Source organism: Neomonachus schauinslandi, chromosome 1 (assembly GCF_002201575.2).
Source record: "Neomonachus schauinslandi chromosome 1, ASM220157v2, whole genome shotgun sequence".
In the NCBI taxonomy this organism is placed as follows: domain Eukaryota; kingdom Metazoa; phylum Chordata; class Mammalia; order Carnivora; family Phocidae; genus Neomonachus; species Neomonachus schauinslandi.
Genome location: NC_058403.1, coordinates 84744978 through 84766858, shown reverse-complemented (window position 1 = coordinate 84766858; position 21881 = coordinate 84744978). Strand labels below are relative to the sequence as shown.

At 44.2% G+C, this 21881-nt stretch overlaps 1 protein-coding gene, 1 non-coding gene and 2 pseudogenes across 2 annotated transcripts in view; 1 reads left to right on the top strand and 3 right to left on the bottom strand.

Annotated features, from left to right (window-relative positions):
• USP13 (ubiquitin specific peptidase 13) overlaps window positions 1-21881 on the top strand; it is a 113118-nt gene that overhangs the window by 1710 nt on the left and 89527 nt on the right. The gene's annotated exons all lie outside the window — the stretch shown is intronic.
• On the bottom strand, window positions 6710-7270 carry LOC110582353 (annotated as a pseudogene).
• Window positions 18195-18371, bottom strand: LOC123323247. Its single transcript, XR_006539300.1, has one exon. It is a non-coding gene; the product is annotated as a small nucleolar RNA SNORA81 (small nucleolar RNA).
• LOC123324830 lies at window positions 19769-20725 on the bottom strand (annotated as a pseudogene).

Sequence of the window (21881 nt, the reverse complement as noted above, 5' to 3'; positions counted from 1 at the left end):
ACTTAAGCAATTGACAGATTGTGAAGTCCAGGAAAAAGAAAGTGGCCTAGTCTTTTAGGATAGTACAGTGTGTAGAGTGGGTGAAACTACTTTTTCTATGTTTGATCGGGATTGCTCTTCAAATTCATCTTGCAAACTTTGTTACTGGAAATCTTTACCACATTATATAGTATGTGACAGGTGTGAAATAAAGCTGATTATTTTAATTCACTTCCACAAATAGTTATTGGGAGTTAATGGTGTGCCAAACACTCTTCTAGAAGCATCATGTCCAGTGTAAAATGATGATTTCATTCACATCACAGTAGTTCCTTGGGGAGACTGGGCTTATTTACAAGGCTGATGAATCAGTATATTTCATTATCTATGAGGAGGAAGAGAAAGAAGGTTTTATAACAAGTTATATTAAAGCACAGTGTAAGATCATGGGCGATATTTCCTTATGGTACTTACTTAACACTTCATCATGAATCAGATAAGGGTTCTTGAGCACCTACTATGTGCCAACTCATACATGCATGGCTGTAAGAACCATAGAGAGTAAAATCCACTGGTGCCAAACACCCCAGAGACTTAAATCTACAAGTGCCATGGAACTGTGGTAGAGGAAAGACCAAAGCCATGTGAGTGGGAAAAAAAATCATCGGATACTTTTGAAAATGGCCATGGATAAAGACAGATAGAAATAAAGAAGGCCAACAACCAGCAAAGTAAATCACATGGGCAAACACATAAAGTGTGACTATTTTCTTCTTATTTGCTTGTAATGTACTGGGAAGAAAAAGATTGATTTAACGAGTAGTGAGGTCTGAACCAAGTGGAGAGTAGAAGATGAGGGCCTTGAATACCTACAATAGGAACTTGGTTTAATATGGTCAGTTACGGAAAACTACTATAAGTTATGTGACTTAAAGTGGTGTTAGAAGGAGACTGAAATGATCATTTCTTATTACAGATCTACCATATCTAAGGCCTGGTGTGAACAGCTTTGCTATGCCTTACTTGTGTGGGTATGAGGATTGAGTGGGACTGTATGGTAACTCATTTCAGTGTCCCTCTCCTTCCTTCCTACCTTCTAGGGCTTAGCACAGGGCAGATGCTCAGTGACACTTCTTCTGAGATGAGTGAGAATTTGTGCTTTTCACCTACCAGTTCTTTCCAATTTCAGCCCAGGCTCACCTTCTCACCTTGACCTGTAGGTTCAGCTCTCCATGACATGGCTCATCTTGCAAGGTGTGTAATGGGAACTTCCTGGAGAGTGAGGCCTTTGCATCTTTATCCCCCGCAGCTGGCCCAGCATCTGATATATATATATATATGAGGAACCCAACCAAAACCTAGGAAATGTATGAGTTACCTGTGGTTACAGGTTCTGAAAATGCTAAGGATTCAACATATGGGAAACACTGCGAAAGGAATCACGTGGGATTATCACGTGGGATGTGGTGACTTTATTGACTGTGGGGGACAAAGTGTGAGAGAGAGCCAGACTGGCAGGGTTTAACCCCAGCTCTGTCTCCCAGCTGTGTAACTTCTCTGTCTTCCAGGTTCTCCATCTGTAAAATGGGGGCAATAATAGAACCTACCTCATGGGGTTTTTTGTCGATTAAATAAATTAATGTGTAAAGTATGCCCGGACAATTCATAATCACTCTGGGAAGAAAAGAAAGAGATAAAGAGAGTCAGGCATGGGGTTGTAAGCCCAAGTGTTTGATTGGGATTATGTAGAAAGTTTGGTGTGGTTAAGTGGAGACATCGGTCCATACTTTTTCTCACAAGCCTTCATGGACCACCGTGTAAAATCTGCTCATCCCCTAGGTTGTTGAACCCCTCGTTCATCTGAATGTACTCTGTCCCACCTCCCCTCACCTTCTAGGATGCCAGCTTTGGGGAGGCCAGTCTCTGGGTCTCCAGTGGCTAGGACTCATTTCCTTTTCCAGAACCACCCTCCTGTCTTCATCATCTTCTGCTTGAGACTTCATCGTTTCCTCTGAAACCCACATTAGTTAGAGTCTATGTCATACAACACAGCGATTAGTTGCAGTGTCTCTTCCATAGCTGGCCATCATTTCATTCTCTTTTCACTTAACTGGTTGTTTTAAAACATCTGCTAGATGTGAAACCTTCTACCAAGCTTTAGGATCGGGGAGGAGCTGGGCCCCTCTCGTGCTAACTATGCCCCTTCCCCACCTGGCTGGAGGTGGAGAGCTTATCTTGTGCCTTATCTTAGCAGGGGTCAACTGAAGGACTGAGACAAGGGCTTAGCATGGGCAATTTATTTTGGAAAGGTATTCCAGGGAACATAAGAGGAAGAACATCCAAGGGAATACTGCAAAGGGGAGGAAGGAAAGCCAATCCAAGAGTGAGTTACTGAGCCGGCTGCCATGATGGATCACTGGTGCTCAGTCCGGCCAGGGACCCCTGGGGAACTGTTGAATGTGCCTCAGTATCCTCCACCTGGGACATGAAGAGGGGAGTATTTATCCACTGGCTCCCATGGTCTGCTGGTCAGGGGTGCTCCAGGGATGAAACGCCCTCACCCTTCCAGGTTTGTATTTGTGCCGGAGGGGCTTCCTGAGAAGCCTTCCCAAGACCAGCAGCTGCTGAGGAGAGAGAGATCCCCGTGCAGTGAGGCATGGATCTCTGGCCACACTTGCTATGACAAGCAGCTGCACACGCTGAAAAGGTGGCCCGAGAGGATGTGACACCAGCATAAGCAGTGCCTCACACCTCTCCTTCCTTTCCAGCATCAGCATGATTTTGTACAAAGGAGCTTGTTTCCCATTCTCTGAAGCTCTGAGATCCCTTAGCGATGTTGAGATGTCACGGTTGGTTCTCCACATTCCTCTGTAAAACTCTGGGGATCTGGGGCCTCATGGTACTGGCTGGTTTACATAGCCACTGGGAAGGGCTTTGAGATCATTTACTTGTAGGAACAGCTCGTGTTAGGGGCTCACTACTCTAGGGGTGTGCATGCTCCCTTCCAGGCAGTGAGACTTCCATCATGGTGCTTACTTGTAGGGGAAAGATAATTTGGGGATCTATGTGGAAAAATCTTCCTCCTAAGGGATCAAAAATTTAAGATAGTAAAACATTTCTTATTTCTTTTTCCCCTGAAGATATAAACTTAAACTCATTCTAATTAGTTTCACATATTAAAAGTTCCTTTCCAAAAGCAACTAACTAAAATGTTGTTTTATAGCAATGATTCTCAAGATTTTTGGCCCTATATACTCTTAAATATTTTCGAGGATGCCAGAGGGCTTTTGTGTGGTTTCTGTCTATTGATATTTACCCCGTTAGAAATTAAGACCGAGAAAAATTTAAAACAACTTCCATTCTGTTAGCTTTTAGAGTGATGGTGTCATCAGATGTCATGCAGACTCTTAAAAATGCCTCTGTATGCTCAGGAGAGAACAGGAGTGGCAAAGGCAGATAAGTTCATGTTATGAAAATAGTTTTGACCTCGCAGATCACTTGAAGGGCCTTGGGGGCATGACAGGGTTTCCAGGTCGGACTTCGAAAACCAGAGTTCCAGAGTTCGATGTGTAGGCACAACCCGTTACTCCAGTGACACATCTCACCTGCACTGTCGCTTTTACGGGTTCACATTTTCACATTTGTGGTGACTGAATAATTGGTTGTTAATCTTAGCTCAACTACAGATGTCCTATGTCTCCTGTACATTCTTTTTGAAGCAAATTAAAGTTTAGAGAATTTGGGACCTTTTGAAAAAAACTGCAGCAACTTGGCTGGGAATCGGCCTTTTTTGGAGGTGAGAATTCCTTATTCTGTTGACTGTGAGCTTCACTGGAGGGTGATCTGGTTGGGCTGTTTCTTTGAGAACCTTAAATTTTAGCATCCTGATTTTTTTCCTTTAGCCCCTGGTTAGGAGACTTTTGTCATCTTCTGCCTGGAAAGTGAAGGTTTATCTGCCAGTACCAGGGAGCAGGGAACTGAGTGGGAGGAGAGGACGAGGGTGGTCTCGGTATCTGGATATTGGATATGGCCGGATATGGTCTCCTGGTTCTCAACCCTATCCCCGTTTTGTTAAGCGGTCTCCCACATTGTAGGGCCTGGGAACCTGGACGCTACCGTTGCCAGAATCTTCTGACAGGAGGATTCTTTTTTTTTTTTTTTTTAAGATTTTATTTATTTATTTGAGAGAGAGAGAATGAGAGAGCGTGCGCATGGGTAGGGGGAAGGGCCAAAGGGAGAAGCAGGCTCCCAAGGAGCAGGGAGCTCCATGCGGGACTCAATCCTGGGACTTCTGGATCATGACCTGAGCCAAAGGCAGTCGCTTAACCAAATGAGCCACCCAGGCACGCTTTTTTTTCCTTTTAAAATTTTATTTATTTGAGAGAAGAGAGAGAAAGAGCATGAGTGGGGGGAGGAGCAGAGGGAAAGGGAGAAGCAGACTCCCCGCTGAGTAGGCCTGATGCGGCTCGATCCCAGGACGCTGAGATCATGACCTGAGCCAAAGGCAGACGCTTAAGTGACTGAGCCACCCAGATGCCCCTAGACAGGAGGGTTCTGATTTTGATTCTGCCAGTGAGAGTTTCAGAAGGAGAAGCTACATTGTTACTGTAGCAACAGCTGTGCCAGGTGTGGGATTTTCCTGTCAGCTTCAGAGTATCCTTCTGGGACTCCAGGCCACCTCAGCCATGGGGGAGCTGAGATCATCTATGCAGTTTCTTGCAATGCTTGTGCATCTGGATTTCCTGAACATGAGTGGTGGTTTCTTTGACCTTGGCTTTCACAGCTCTAACCATGATTATGTACCCTCTAATTCCCTGTATTAAATCCCTTCCTGCCTGAAATACTTAGAATAGTTGGTATTTTTGGTCCACATCCAGACTTATACACATACATTACACACGTACCTCTAAGTCTCCACGTATTCCTAATGGAACTCCTGTTCTTAACTGAGCTCCTTGTCCCGCAGACCCGAGTCCCGTGTTTTTACCTGCTCTAGAGAATAAACCTCTTGTGGTTTGCCCATGTGGGAGGGCCCACTGCGCGTAGAGGAGGGATTTGGGGCTCTGATTGCTGCCTAGACGGATTTTCAAACCTTCCTTCTTGAGTGCTAATTCTCTTTTCACTCCCCTGCGCTGTTCTTCCTTTAGCCCTTGTTCCACCTCAGCTTTCAGAGTTCCTGGAGCTACTAGTTCTGGAGTCTCTTGGAGATTCTGGGGTGGACATAAGATCGGATCTTGGTTTTCTCCACTGCAGGAATCCTCTTTGTCGGCTCCTCTTAGTCTTGTACTGCTTCTCCATCTGCAGTCTGGTTTCCAGATTTTGTTGCTACGGTTGATGTTTCTTAAAAGCATGATGTCTTTACTGTTCTTTTCTTTGGGTTTCAGGAAGGAGTGAAATTGACGTATATGTGTAATCTGCCCCACATACACTAGAATCCCGCTTTCCCAAATGAATAATCAAGAAGGCACTTCCTGTCTCTTTTTGGCTGCTGTTAATTATCTTTCAAGCTGTATCATTTTTAGGGTCTGGGAATGTAGGAGACAATGCTGATCCTGTCAGGGAGCCGCTTGGGAAAGTTTGTGTCCTCAGTTGTATTGAGCCTGGGCATCTGTGCAGCTCTGAATTCTGTTTTCACTCCCCTGCGTTGTTCTTCCTGTGGACTGGAGTACAGTTAAGGGTGCTGCCCTTCATTTAGGGCCACAGGCTGGGAGATGTACAGTATTATCAACTCTGCCTCCCTCTCCCTCCCTTGCTTTATAAAAAATTGTATCGGGGCGCCTGGGTGGCTCAGTCGTTAAGTGTCTGCCTTTGGCTCAGGTCATGATCCCAGGGTCCTGGGATCGAGCCCACATCGGGCTCCCTGCTCAGCGGGAAGCCTGCTTCTCCCTCTCCCACTCCCCCTGCTTGTGTTCCCTCTCTCGCTGTGTATCTCTCTGTCAAATAAATAAATAAAATCTTCAAAAAAATTGTATAAAATGCACATAACATAAATTTAACCGTCTTAACGGTGTTTAAGCGTCCTGTTTGGTGGCATTAAAGGACATTCACGTTGTTCCATGACCATCACCACCATGCCTCTCTGGAGCTCTTCATCTTGCAAAACTGAAACTCTGTCCCCTTTTACCAATAACTCCCCAGCCCACCAGCCTCCCAGCTTCTGGCAACCATCATTCTATTTTCTGTCTCTATGAATTTGCTCTAGGTACCGCCTTATGGAAGCGAGACCATACATTAGTTACCCTTTTGTGACGGGCTTATTCCACTTACCATGTTTGTATGGTTTGTCCATGTTGTAGCATGTGTCAGAATTTCCTTCCCTTTTAAAGCTGAGTAACATTCCATTGTATGTGTAGACCACATCTTGTTTATCCATTCATCTGCTGATGGACACTTGGCTTGCCTCCATTTTTGCCTATTGTGAGTAAGGCTGCTGTGGGCATGCGTGTATCTCCCTCTTTTATTTTATTTTGTTTTATTTTATTTTTTAAAAGATTTTATTTATTTATTTGATAGAGAGTGAGAGTACAAGCAGAGGGAGAGGGAGTGGGAGAGGGAGAAGCAGGCTCCCCGCTGAGCAGGGAGCCCGACGTGGGGCTCAATCCCAGGACCCTGGGATTATGACCTGAGCCAAAGGCAGACGCTTCACTGACTGAGCCAGCCAGGTGCCCCATCTTTTTATTTTTATTTTTTTTTGTCAAATGATCCTTTATTGAAATATTTTCCTTTGTAGTTAACTAGCTGGGCATTCCATGGCACCACTGTTGATGTCATCTATGATGTCATGAGGGTGGTGGCCATCAGCATGGCAGTCCACAGACTGGGCAGTCCCCATGATCTCTTTAATGGTTCCAGAGAGTTCTTTGGCTAAAGATTGGTGCCGCATCTGTCGGCCAATATTGACAATCTCATCAAAAGTGATACTTCCACTGTGCTCAATGTTTTTCTGCTTCTTGCTGTCTCTTGGTGGTTCCTTGAGAGCTTTGATAATCAGGGCAGAGGTAGAAGGTACCCTTTCAATCTGGGCCTGTCTGTTCTAAATGGTCAGTTTCACTGTAATCTTTAGACCCTTCCAATCACTGGTCACCTTGGCGATGTCATCACCAACCTTTTTCGGAGACAGGCCCAGCAGGCTGATCTTTGGCGCCAGGGCAGACGTGGCTCTGACTTCACCACCGGTGCACCTCAGGTACGTGACTTTGTTCTCACTGGGGTCGAATTTAGGCGGCATGGCGGAGGCAGCTGGTGTCGGATGAGTCCGGATTCGGGACCACTGAAGAGAGTCGCACCTTCGCCTCCTGTGAGGCGAAAGCCAAAAGTTCTCCCTCTCTTTTATATTACATCCCACTAGAGACCAGGTTCCGGGGTAGCCTCCTCTTTCCTTATCCACGGCCCAGGCTCAAGTCCTCATCATCTCTTGCTTGGACTGTTGCATAAGAATTTTCTTAACTGACCATCTTGCCTTCCTTCCAGTCTGTCACACTGCACCCTCAGTTCTCCTAAAACATGGGTCTTATCATGTCATTTCGCTGCCTAGATATTTTCGAAGCACCATTCAGGCTTTCCTAACATAGCACCTCAAATCAGTTTACCAAGTTGATCCAACTTTCCTTGCCAGTGTTGTCACTTAACACCTAACCTCTACTTACATTCCTTTAGGCCCAAGGGACTTTGTGTTCTTCACGTGCTCCATGCCTTCAGCCCTCCGTGCATTGGCGCATGCTCTTCCCTTGGCCTGGAATGCCTTCTCCCAACCCCTCACCCCCCCCAGGGAAAAACCCTACTGATCCTTAAAAAGCAGCTCAGATGTTCTCTGGAAAGCCCTCACCACTCCCTTGTCCCCAGGCTGAGTTAGACACTCATTTTCCTTTGCTCATGAAGCACTTTGTACATCTCTGTCATGGGTGGGATCCTGATTGTTGAGGACATGGAACACTTGGGGTCTTGTGTACTTGTGCTGCTGAGGCTGCATCTTTTCTGTTTTTCTGTCTTTTTTTTTTTTTTTTAAGTAGGCTCCATGCCCAGCATGGAGCCCAACAGGGTGCTTGAACTCACTGTGAGATCGAGACCTGAGCTGAGATCAAGAGTTGGACATTTAAGCGACTGAACTACCCAGGCGCCCCTGTTTTTTCTAATTTTTAAAAATCATGAACATGTACTTTGGAATAAAAAATGTTATTAAAAGTAACCAATACCGTATTTTTATTTTGTCATATTATAATCTAAAAAGTCGTAAACTTGACCCTTGACAAGCTAGGGAGAGGTGTCTTGGGTCCTTCCTAGGTGTTTTGTGTGTTGTGATTCTGGGCGCCAAAGGGATCTTGGTGGACGTGATCACACAGAGTGCTCCTCGGGGAGATGACAAGAGGGCTGGTCTCTGTGGAGGTAGCCCGGGCCTCTGGGCTGCCGCTCATGTTCAGTATTATGGGCAGTCAGCCCAGGACTCCTCTTGTCCCCAGGCACAGGGAAGATGGGAACAAGAGCACCTATTTTTAGGTCTGGAACAGCAGGTCAATGCAATAATGGCAAGAATTTAATGAATCTGAATACGCCTCCAGACTAGAGATGGTGCTTGAGGTGCACAACAGTATGTGTGCTTCCTGTGATGAAATTAAAAATAAAACAATTTGTTTTGTGTTAATTAGCAAGTATTCATACTTACTTAGAGACTACTATGTACCCAGCACTGCCCTGGGAGGGTCTGAGTGTTTAGGAGGGAAACAGGACCACAGTAAAGAAGAGTGTGACATGGATGTTTCTAGCATAATACGGAGTATGAGCGCCAATTTTGAGTGTCTACTAGGAGTCAAACACGGTGCTGGGTACTTTTATATACATTATCTCATTTAATTACAATAGTAATTGGCTTGTAAGTGACAATTACTATTGTTGCCCTGTTTCACAGAAGAGGAAACAGAGTCAGAGAGATTACGTAGCTTGCTCAGGGACTTGTTCAAAGACTGGTGCATGACACAGATGGGACTTAAGCCCTGACGTGTCATGACCTTAGACCCTGAAGCACTTATAGAGTATTAAATTTTAAACATTGTGGCGCTTACCATGTACGAATGGAGATTTCAGATGCAGGAATAATCAATACAATCTAGAAAAGTTACTGGTCTGGACACCTGGATGGGATCTGAAAAGTGGCATTTTGGGGGAGGAAGGGACAGAGGCATGGAGGTGGCACCAAGCTTGGGACATATGTGAGGAAGAGAGGATTACTCGGGCAACTGAAAAGCAAGGCTGAATCCTCTGCGGGTTATAAAGGTCGGCCTTGGTAAAGTTCGACCGATGGCTGGCCAGTCAGGAGCCAGGGAACAGCTCGAGGAGAGTGGTTACTTGCTGTGGCTGTTCTGGAAGCCGAAGGAGGACTAAGGTTGGGAGGTGGGGAGAACTGGAATAGGAATCGGGGTAGTAGTAATATTGGGGGGGTGATGCTTTCATGAGGGTGACGATAGTGGGGAGAGAGATGGCAGAGTGATGGGACTAAACTCAGTAGACATTTTTGATGAAAGGTACAGCGCAACTTAGTAACTTAGAATATGCTGCAGATGAAGGAGTGGGAGGAGCTAAAAAGGTCACTTCAGGGTTTGTAGCAGGGCGGATGGAGTGTGTATCAAGGGCATATACGAGGGTGAGTCGGTCAAATCAGATGGGTGGGTGCTGCGTGGAGAAGCTCAGACAGGAGTCTGGGGCAGTATTTCCTCCAGGAATTAGAAATTTGAACAGATAATCCTGTTGCTCGAGTAGTTACAGAGGGAATACACGCAGACTTGACTGTTGTATGAAATAAAATCACTCTAGAGTAAATCTGCCCCATATTGACTACATGGGCGATTGGCCCAGAGCCTGACGGCTCTTGTGAGTTGCAATTATGAAAACTTTTCTCCTGATGCGACCAAGTGTTGCTTTCTTGGCCCTGGTTAATTCTTTGGGTGTTGCTCAAAGTGGTGACCTAGACACAGATGTCTCTGTCCCCAGCAGTTCTTCGAAATACGCTTGGTGGTCTGTTAGTGGGATCAGTGGATTGACTGGCCAGGAGGAGAGAGGACTGGGCAGGGGACAAGGGTGAAAGTAATTCACATATTGTATCCCTTAGGCCCAGCTGCTGATTTGCTCCTTTGGACGTGTGCCTTTGGGCATGTTCTGCCATTGAGTCTCAAGCCTGAAGCTTTGGACGGAGCCCCAGCCGATATGCACTGTTTCTCTAGGCCTGCACCAGCAGAGCAGGACCACCGACAGACAGATCCAGCCCACTGGCTGGACATCGGTTGATGAGGGTGGGTGGGCTCTGGGGGCCCGGTGGTCCGGAGCCCAGCACCTTGGGCCTTGCCACTGTTCTGTCGGGGAGCTGTCAGGCTGGGGCAGCCACCTCCCGGGAACTCCAGCTGTCCTTTGGAGTTTGGGAAGTGGAGCTGATGGGTCCTGCTGGAGCCTCTCTCCTCCCCTTCAGGAAAGCCTGGCAAGCACCTGGCACAAGCTACTTGTGTGGGGTGCTCTCCTTCGCCTTCCCCGTCTGCTTTCCTGGAATGAGACGGCCTTGGTAAAAAAAGGAAGAAACTGCTCTTTTCCCCAAGCCTCCGTGACGCGTGTGCTTGCCCACAGCCACCCACCTGGCTCCTGCCACCAAAACAACGTCTGCTTCTCAGTTGCCCCAGGCAGCATGTGGAGGGCCAGACTGGCCTGGGTCCCGGCCCCTCCCCCACCCCATTACTACTTAGTAGCAGTAAGACTTCAGCAGGTGTCTTAATTTCACTGAATTTCTCTGAGCCTTGGCTTTTCCCTCTGTAGTACCTACCTGGAAGGGATGTTATAATCATGCCTTCCCATTAAACCTGCTTAATGCTAGCCATCTCTTTAAGTGGGATTTAGTTGGGAGGGGATCCTTCTGAGAAGAATGTGAAATGAGATTTATAGTGTCTTGGGGTTGCCAAGGAGAGACAGCCTGTACTTGGCAATTCCGCATGAGGCTCTGCCCTTCAGCAAAAGCCTTGGGCAGGAGTGTTTGCTGGCCTCCTTGCGGGGGAGCTCTGTTCAGGGCTATTATATATACTCAAATCCAGCTCGTAGTGATGGGCTTTTATGGGTTAGCCTGGAAACCTAATCTTCATGTTTAATATAGTTTGTCAGGGGAAATGCATCCTGAAGAAAACCATCTCTTTTTGAAAATGAGAAGAAATGATTATAAAACGTTTTTACCTTTGATAGGTGGTTTCACATTTTCTCTTTTTATATGTAAACTGGTAACTGCTTACGTGGATTGTAGCTTCAGTTTAGCCCTGCCGAAGGTGCTCACCTCAGTGTCCTCACTCTGACAAGTTTTATTTTGCTCATTTGTCCTGTGAACCTTGTAGTAGCTGTTCCTCATGCCTTGCCAAAACCCTTCCCCAGCTGTTTGGGTGACAGCATCCTCATTGCTCCAAATACCCAGAGCAAGGATGTGGTTTTATCCTTAGGAAAAAAGTTCCTAAATGACTGATCGGTGGAACAGTAAATATACAGTGTGTTAAAACGTAGCTGTTTGGAGTCTGCCTTTAGCTATCTGGGGTGGCTGTGCGGCTCTAAGGCATATGTGGGAGCCCTCTGCAGAGAGGAAAATGGCAAAGTTGGAGCAAATGGGAAGAATCATTACTGCATCAACATTTGTATTTTTTCTTAACACTTCATGGCCACAAGCAAGATTTATCGATGTCCAGGAGAGGCCTACACTCTCCTGGGATTACACGCATTTGGTTTTTTCTACTTAGTTTATATGGATAATTTTATTTCAGTGGATTTGCTTTTGGAAGCAAGGTTTTTGGATTTTGCAAATACTGTATTCCGGAAGTTTTGTTCTACTGGCGAGCTGTTTGAGTGTTTCCTTGCTGTCCAGCCTGTTTTTTGATAGTACTTTTTCCTCATCATATTTCCCCTTTCTATGGATTGCATGCTTGCTGCCCTTGATCTGGAACCTTGTTTTACTTTCTTATTGCCCATTGGCTTCCCATCTGCCTGTACTTAATTTTTGCATTTAAAAACTCTTGTCCAGGGGCGCCTGGGTGGCTCAGTCGTTAAGCGTCTGCCTTTGGCTCAGGTCATGATCCCGGGGTCCTGGGATGGAGCCCCGCATCGGGCTCCCTGCTCTGCAGGAAGCCTGCTTCTCCCTCTCCCTCTGCCCCTGCTTGTGTTCCCTCTCTCGCTGTGTCTCTCTCTGTCAAATAAATAAAATCTTGAAAAGAAAAAAAAACAAACTATTGTCTGTTTGTTTGGCTCTAGAAGCCAGAATGTACTGGGGATCTGTGCTCTGGTCATTGGAATATTTATAGGTACCATTCAGGTGTGAAAGTACCTGAGAGGCAGAATTAATAGGCAGGTGGTTTTTTGATGAAAGCAAGAGTTCAACAGAGAGGTGGGTAGTCTTATGAGTCTAATGAGTTAAAACAGGAGCTGTCCTTGATTCTGCCCTTTTCCACACACCCCTCTCTAATCCATCTTTTTGCTCAGGGACTCTTTCTTAAAATTATAACCTGCACCTGCCAAAGTTTCCCCGTCCCTGCTGTGAGTCCCCTTCCCTGACTTTCTGCCTCCTCCCCCAGGCTAAGCCACCATCTTGACTTGTTTAGACAAGGGCTGTCTAAAAGAACTTTCTGTGGTGATCGAATTGTTCTGCATCTCCAGTATGGGAACCCATGTGGCTCTTGAGCACTTGCCACGTGGCCATTGTGTTTGAGAAACTGAACTTCTAATATAACTAATTTAAATTAATTTAGAGCTAAATATTTCCACATGGCCAGTGGTGGTGTGGTTCTAGACTGCGTAATAGCTTTGTAACCTTATATTCTCTTTGCCCCCACCTTACAGTTCCCCCCAGGAGCCAGAGTGATCTTGTAGTAGGATGTAAATGTCATCAGAGCACCAGCCGGGCTTGTCTTTCTCTCCCTCTGCTGAATCAACTCCTCCTGCCCCACACCCCACCAACTTCTCTAATCCCCAGAGGAGACGTCACTGCCTCATTCTCCTTCACAGCTTTTCCCCACTCCACGCAGACGATCTCTGAATCCCCTTCTATGAACACAGATGGCATCTACCTGGGCTGGGGTACAGTGACCTGGCTTTGTTTCACTTCTCTCTTGTCACCACATTCTCATCTATCTCCCTGAGATTACACGCTTCATCCCCTCTTTTACTTGTGTGTTCCCAAATCTCCTAAGCCACACATTTTGAGATACTCTTAGTTATTTCAGATAATCTTAATTACTGGGAGTAGCAAGAACATACAGCCTCTTAGAGCTATGAAGTTGGTTGCGAAAGCCTGAAGAAAGCTTGGGTTAAGAAAAGGGAACATTTGAAAAACTGCTCGTTCTATTATGTATACATATAATTAGTTCTAAACACATTTGGTTGTTTCTACTATTAAAAAATGAATCAGTTTTCCTGAAGAAAATTAGAAAATGTGAAAGACAACACAAAGAAAACCATCCCATGTGAGTTGTGCGTGCAGAGATGACGTCCCACAACGTGCAGGGCCAGCATGTTGTGTATATTGTAACATCATAAGCGCTGTTTGGTTCCCTGCTCTTTTCACTCAAAAATACTGTGCAGAGCTTTTCCTTTCAGTAAATACGCATTACAAATAAATTTTAAATGGCTGAAGGGTGTTACAGTTCATGGATGTATAAATTACTAAAGAAGTCTGTTCTTGGGCATTCAGGTGATTTCCTTTCACTGTTACAAGTAGCTAATTCAGTTCATTTCTTTTTCTTCCCTTTTTTTTAAATCAGTGTTCTAGAAAATACTGTTTTCTTATCCTTCTCATCTCCCTTTTGCATGAATGTGTGAGTCACAGCCTTCCTGGGTGTTAGTATGGAACTTGTCCTGGACGGGGATTTGTTGTGACGCCATCTACCTACATCATGTTTCTCTTTGCGGCGATGGCGGCTTGTTTTCCACACTGGTCTGTGGTTATAAAAACAAGCGTTACACAGCAACTTTGTTTCCTGAGTGCACTGCTCACACAGGCTCGCTCTCCCTTCCTGTCTTCCAGCGGAGGCCGGTCTCCAAGAACACACCATTGTAAACAAAGTTCTCTGAACACCTACCGATTGACAATGTGATGTATTTTTATTTAAAATGACTGTTCACTTGCTATTCTGAAAACATGTAACCTTGACCTTTATATTCGCCTTGGTTTTAATATTCTTTTAAAAGGCAGCAGTGTAAAGAAAGGTGACTTTGTCCTCGATGTTACTTCTGAATAGTATGTAGGATAATACAATGTAAAGTAATAAATGAACGAATGTTTGTATATCATGTTTATATTGAAATGCTTTGAAGAGTGGGTTTAAGCAACGCATGGGCTTCTAATGTTGCTCCTTTCTCGTGGTTTGATTGTGGGGTGGGAGAAATTGTCGTAGGGGATCATTATAGAACTTTAGAGAAGCCCTGAATAACATTTCTTGACTTCCTTGTGATTTCAGGTTTCCAAATCAAGGCTTGCATGTTGGTCAAGTTTCTGTTTAGCGCATCATGAAAATGATCATTAGAATGTTATTTAGCTGAGAGCATGCAGAGAAGTGCACGCTGGCTGTTCTGGACTGGGTGGCCTCTGGAAGTAGGAGCCAGATCGGGTCTAAGGTGGGATGGGGTGTGGACATGGCAGCCACTGTCCTGAAGAACCAGTGAGGCTGGCTTGGTCACAGAAAGGAGGGGAGCTGGCGTAATGGGGTTCAAGTGTTCAAGCTGCTGAGAGCCTGGCTTTAGCTGAGCAAACCTGAAAAACTAGTGTTCCTGCAGATGCCAGGGGCTGTTTTTCTGTGCATGGCCACCAGCTTTCTTTTGATGATCCTCATTGTTTAGTTCTGTCAAAGACTTGAAATGGAGCCTGTGCTCTGAAGTGTCTTAAATACAGATCAGAAGGGTGCTGAGCATCAGTTCCAGAGAGAGACTAAACTCTGGGACTGGATGACAAATAACTACACAAACTTTGCCACTCAGTCCATAACTGTTTCTTCAGTTCTGCTCTGTACCAGGTACTGTTGTTGGAATTTAGTAATGAACGTGACGTGATTTCCCTGCCCTCAAGGAGCGAATGTGTGATTCAGGATCTGAACATGGTGGCCTCAAATGAAGGAAGCCTGGGTTTCTCACAGCCACAGATTTCAATGAATGAGATGCTAACAGTCATGAAATACAAGTGGATTTGGGGTTACGGACCAGCCGCACAGGGTGATGAGCCAGGAGATACGGGAATCGGTTATGGGCACAGGATGGTCGGTGGGCAAGTGGACAGGCGTGGGATCTGGGGAGCTTGTACATTCATGGAGACATTGGTGTATGTAGCTGGTTTTGGTGTGGGCTGCCCTGAAGGTCTGGGGCCTGACCCGATATCTCTGAAGGTCCTTGAAGTGACGCTTTCTTGACCATGAGACACTCTTAGAACTGTAGTGTCCTGGGCAGTTCTAAGAATGGGGTGTGGACATGGCAGCTGGTAGCTCGAGGCCAGGGCTACTCAAGTGGGGTCAGCTGACTGGTTCCAAGAGATAAGTACAAACACTGAGAGTAAGCATTTAGAGATTTCTATAGCAACTTGACATTGTAGCCACATCCAAGTGTGTGAGCAGTGGATTAGTTTGTTTGAACAGCGTATAGACCCATTTGGGTTTTGTGGGACTTACACGTGGGAGTGAGTTCACATCTGGCTGGAGCCGGGACTAGTCATGTGCAGTGGGGTCACATGTCTTTCCTTAACGAACAGAAACAAAACAAAACACAACACCAAACAATCTGGTCCTTCGTGATAGTACTTTGACAAACACTTCTTTGGACCCAGCACAAAGGTAATGGGAGGTAAGGCTGTGAGCCCCAAGGTGAAGAACTTAAATATAAAACCGTTGATGACATTCCAGCTTCATTTCAGGTCTTGGTCAATGAACAGACTTCCCTTCCTCTCTTCTTTTCCTCCTTGTCATCGGCATGTGTTTTTTTCATGAACATTATTTTTCTGTGCATACTGTATACAATTCTATACTATGTCCTATATACACGACATACAATTCCTAATATTACTCAGCCATCAAAAAGAATGAAATCTTGCCATTTGCAATGACGTGGAATGGAAGTAGAGGGTATTACGCTAAGTGAAATAAGTGAATCAGAGAAATACAATTATCATATGATCTCACTCATATGTGGAATTTAAGAAACAAACCAGAGGATCATAGGGGAGGAGAGGAAAAAAATATAACAAGATGAAATCAGAGAGGGAGACAAACCATAAGAGACACTGAACTCTAGGAAACAAACTGAGGGTTGCTGGAGGGGAGGTGGGTGGGGGGAAGGGGTAACTGGGTGATGGACATTAAGGAGGGCATGTGATGTAATGAGCACTGGATGAATCACTAAATTCTATCCCTGAAACTAATACTACACTATATGTGAACTAACTTGAATTAAAAAAAATCTTGAAAAAAGAAAAAAAAAAAAGAAAAATAACATTGTAATATTTTGTTGTGTTTATATGCCACGAGTTCTTAGCTCCTCTGTTTGGGAGCTCTTTTTCCTATTATAAATAGTGCATCTGTGAATATTTTTGTGCAAATTAGGGTTTTTTTTTTTTCTTTTTCTTTTGGGTTCCTGCAGTCTGTACCCAAAGGAGAAATACTGTGTCAAAGGGTCATAGTTGTATTGATCTCTAGAAAGATGGAACCGATTTATATTGTGAGAGTACATATACAGGTTTTCTCTTTGGCTTCAGGCTTTGTAATTTTAATACTTTTTGCTAGTTTAGTAGGCATATACTTGCCTTGAGATTGTTTTAATGTGCTTATTACTTCAGGAGGTAGTGAGAATGTGATGATTTGATTTTAATATTTTCTCACAACTAAAACTAAACAATCTTAAAAGAAAAACTTACCAAGTTGAAACTGAATGCTGACATCTTGTAATTTTATCAATTTTTACATAATTTGGATATAAACTTTTCTTCATTGTACTTTACATCTTTCCTCATTCTGTTGTGGTTTTCTATTTGTTTCATTTTTTTTTGTAGTGTAAAACTTGTTCATTAGTGTTTACATTTTCATACTCAACTACACCATCTTTCTATCCATATTTTCTTGGCCAGAAATTATTTTCCCCTTAATAAGTGGGATAAATATGCTCTTCTGCTCTATTCTGGTTTTTTAAATGCTTATCTCTTGGAGCTCTCTGGACCTTATTCCATGTTTGGTATAAGATGTAGATCGAGGTTAATTTTATTGTATACTGTTGTCTCACTGTCCCATTAACTTTTTTTTCTTTTTTAAAGATTTTTATTTATTTATCTGATGAAGAGAGAGAGAGCACAAGTGGGGGGGAGTGGCAGACAGAGGGAGAGGGAGAAGCAGGCTCCTCTCAGAGTAGGGGGAGCCCGATGCGGGGCTCGATCCCGGGACCCCGAGATCATGACCTGACCTGAGCCAAAGGCAGTCGCATAACCAACTAAGCCACCAGGTGCCCTGTCCCGTTAACTTTAATCAGTGATTTTCCCGCATTTTTGTGTTTCTTGTGTTTTGACATATATTAAGCAGTTACTGTAGAATGAGTATATTTTTGGAATCCTCATGCATGCTAAAATTTATTTTAAAAATTACTGCAGTATATCTGAATTTCATTTATAACCTGTTTTAATTTAATAAACCACTCTACCAGGGCGCCTGGGTGGCTCAGTTGTTAAGCGTCTGCCTTCGGCTCAGGTCATGATCCCAGGGTTCTGGGATCGAGCCCCGCATCGGGCTCCCTGCTCGGTGGGGAGCCCGCCTCTCCCTCTCCCACTCCCCCGCTTGTGTTCCCTCTTTCGCTGTGTCTCTCTCTGTCAAATAAATAAATAAATAAAATCTTAAAAAAAAATAATAAAGCACTCTACCATCATCACTTGAGAAAAGCATTATTTTGTATTCTGCCCTCTTATTCTTCAAGTTGTATTTCACTGTCAATTGGTAGTTTTCTAATCTGCATGATTTCTTTCTTTAAACATTTTTTATTTTTTTAGAGAGGGAGAGAGAAAGTGAAGTGAGTGTGGCGGAGGGGCAGAGGGAGAAGGAGAGAGAGAATCTCAAGCCAGGCTTTGAACTGAGCTCAGAGCTCGACGTGGGGGCTCGATCTCACAACCCTGAGATCATGACCCGAGCTGAATCAAGAGTTGGACGCTCAACCAACTGAGCCACCCAGGTGCCCACTATTTTTATTTTTCTCCAAAGACATAGTGCATCACACCTTAAGACAAAGGACACTGGACATTGAGAGACTCACCCCAGTCTTTACACTCTGGGGCAGTTCCTTTTCTTCTTGAATGTACTTTGCCTAGCATCATTACAAAACCCAAGACGTGATCTTAGTTTCTGCAATTTTAGCACAGTGCTTATGCAAAAGAAGGTCCTGCCCGATTTCAAGGCTGCACTTTCGGCCACAGGAAGGCAACTGCTTTACGGTATTTTCCAGGGCAGTAATCTTAGTGGGGGTGCAGCTGGTTAATGAGAGCATGAGGTTGAGGGTTGGAAAACTAAGAGTCGGCTCAGCTCTGACCCCAGGCTATCAACCAAAGGAATTGGGAGAGAGAGACTTGTCAGCATAGGCTTATCATTAGCGAAAGAAGGTGTTCAGAGCACATGGCATGGAGTATTGCCTTTGAACGTGAAAAGAGTCTTACAGGATCACTACGTAGACATTAATACGGCAAGAGGGAAGAAAGCATGAATCATTAGACTGAAGTGTTTGTTCTATATGGGGTAGCTTTTAAAGAGGTTTGGATCTCACTGTGTCCTGAAGTTTTAGTACTGGTGGCAAGTGCTGTGGGGAGCACCCCCGTCTCAGAGCTGCTGGTGGAGGGGCACACAGGGCTTCAGAAGCCAGCCGTGTGGGGGGTGGACGAGACCCAAGGATGTCTGTCATAGAATCTTCCCTATGTGGGGCCATTTGCCTCTGAGTGCTAAAGCATTTTTCTCTCTGATTATGGACTTTGTGACAATATCAGGGGACCCCAGGAATTGAGAATGAATGTTTGGGGTATATTAGATTTTTTATCAAATTCCCTAGTAAGTCAAAAACTCTTGGCAATGAAATTAGCAAAGACTTTATGACTATTTTAGAGATTACTTTGTAAACTCTTGCATTATATAGCTATTCTGTGTTTTTCTCCAGAAAAATGCTGTACTTGAACATGTTTCTTCTTCCACTTGCTAATTTCTTGGTTCTCCCGCTAGTTGGTTAATATGTTTTTCTGATAGATTAGTATTTGTTGCCCCCAGCCAGTGTGGATGTCAGACTCACTGTTTTCTTCCTTCTGCTTATTTCCCCCAATTATAAAATAATTGAGATAATAGGAGATACACGTGGCACACGGAACTGTAGCTCATAATAAATAATTGCTATTGTTTAAGTAATGCTTTACAGCACGAAATGTATCTCACCCCTTTTGAACTTTTTTTTTTTTTTAAAGACACATCTGTTCAGCGTCATGATCAGACTATTACATTTAGCAATCGACAGCATGGGTGCAAAAGAAAAAAAAAATCTACATTAAAACCCTTTGTTGGAATGCTTTACACTTTCCACAGAACAGAAACTAAAATAACCTGTTATACAGTTAGTCACAAATACAGTCCTCGAGTTTTTTGCCCATACACATGAGTATCGTCTAAAACATGTCTTCTTTGTAGCAGCTAGGCCCTGCCACCACTGTGCTTGGCCGAGTTCACAAATCTGTTGTAACCTGTAGCTTCCCTGTCACTTCTCTGGCTCTCCTCTCCTGCTAAGCCTTGTTTCCTGGCAGTAATTAAAACCTCCTATCACTGCCGTAGCTACTGCTGCTGCTGGAACCACCATAGCCACCTTGGTTTCGTGGTTTGGCAAAGTATTGGCCTCCACCACCATAGGGGCCAGAGCTTCTGCCTCCAAAATTTCCTCCTTTCATGGTCCAAAATTTGAGGATTGATTGTTGTAATTGCCAAAATCATTATAGCTTCCGCCACCTCCAGAGTTGCTTCCGTCATTACCAAATCCGTTATAGCCATCCCTACCGCCACCATATCCACCACCGCCTAGACTGCCACCAAAGCCACCTCGACCACTGAAGTTCCCTCCATGACCAAAGTTGTCATTCCCACCAAAACCACCTCCACGACCACCACCAAAGTTTCCAGAACCACTTCGACCTCTTTGGCTGGATGAAGCACTAGCCATCTCTTGCTTAGATAGGGCTCTCCTTACTTCACAGTTGTGGCCATTCACAGTATGGTATTTTTGGATGACGGTCTTGTCTACAGAGTCATGGTCATCAAATGTTACAAAAGCAAAACCTCTCTTTTTGCCACTGCCTCGGTCAGTCATGATCTCAGTCACTTCAATTTTCCCATACTGTTCAAAATAATCTCTTAGATGATGTTCTTCAGTGTCTTCTTTAATGCCACCAATAAAAATCTTTTTCACAGTTAAGTGGGCACAAGGTCTTTGAGAATCTTCTCTTGAGACAGCCCTCTTTGGTTCCACAACTCTTCCATCCACCTTGTGTGGCCTTGCGTTCATGGCTGCATCCACCTCCTCCACAGTGGCTTATGTGACAAACCCAAAGCTCCTGGAGCTCTTGGTGTTTGGATCTCTCATTACCACACAGTCCGTAAGCGTTCCTCATTGCTCAGAATGGCTCTTTAGACTCCTCGGTTGTTTGAAAGCTCAGACCTCTGATGAAGAGCTTCCGCAGCTGTTCAGCTTTGGGAGACTCTGACTTAGACATGACGGCGGTGGGAGGGGAGATTTTAACGATGCGTCCACGGGCAGAAAAGCTCACCCTCTTTGAACTTAACGAAACCCTGTGAGGTGGGAATTATTGCTGGCCATGCTTATGAAGGAAAATACTGAAGCTTAGAGACTGAATGATAACCTTTAGGCCACAGAGCTAATTAGTGACAGTTCAGGACCCTGGTTACAAATCTCATATTTTCCCTGGTATATCTTCTGGTTTGAATTCTTTTTGATTGAATTACATTTTATTGGAAGAGAATGGAAATGTTATTTTTTAAAATCACAGTATGTGGTGCTCAATTTAATGGTCCTAATGAATAACTCACCATTATAATGATGCAAGTTTTGTAAGGGTTATGACTATGCAAAAAACATGTCTATTTAAAACTTTTGAAAGGATTTAATCTGTTGATCAAGTGAATATAGTATGTTGCCTTTAGTTGAAAAACTTTTCTAGTTTTATTCAAATGATCTCATTCAAAGAGAAAAAGTTATCCAGAAGCACAAACTAAATAACTCTGAGTTTTCTGAATGCTATTTTATAGTCAAATTTAAAAATTTCATTTGCAAGATGTTTGTTGCCAGAGTATAAAATTGAAATTGATTTTTCCTATAAGTCTGTATTCCATGACCTTGCTAAATTCATTTATGAGTTTTACTAGTTAGTAGTTTGTAGATTTTTAAGGATTTTCCATATAGACTATAATGTTATGAGCAAATTGAGACCATTTTACTTCTTTATTTGTGATTTTTTTTTTTAAGATTTTATTTATTTGACAGAAACACAGCGAGAGAGGGAACACAAGCAGGGGGAATGGGAGAGGGAGAAGCAGGCTTCCCGCCGAGCAGGGAGCCTGACGTGGGGCTCGATCCCAGGACGCTGGGACCATGACCTGAGCTGAAGGCAGACGCTTAACGACTGAGCCACCCAGGCGCCCCTTTATTTGTGATCTTTATGCCTTTTTCCTTTTCTTGCCTTATGCAATATATTTGCTACAATAATAGACACATATCTGAACTAATGATGCTATAATATCCTCATTGTGATAAGACTCATTTATGTCCGGCTTAGAAACCAAAGATACAGGGCGCCTGGGTGGCTCAGTTGGTTAAGCGACTGCCTTCGGCTCAGGTCATGATCCTGGAGT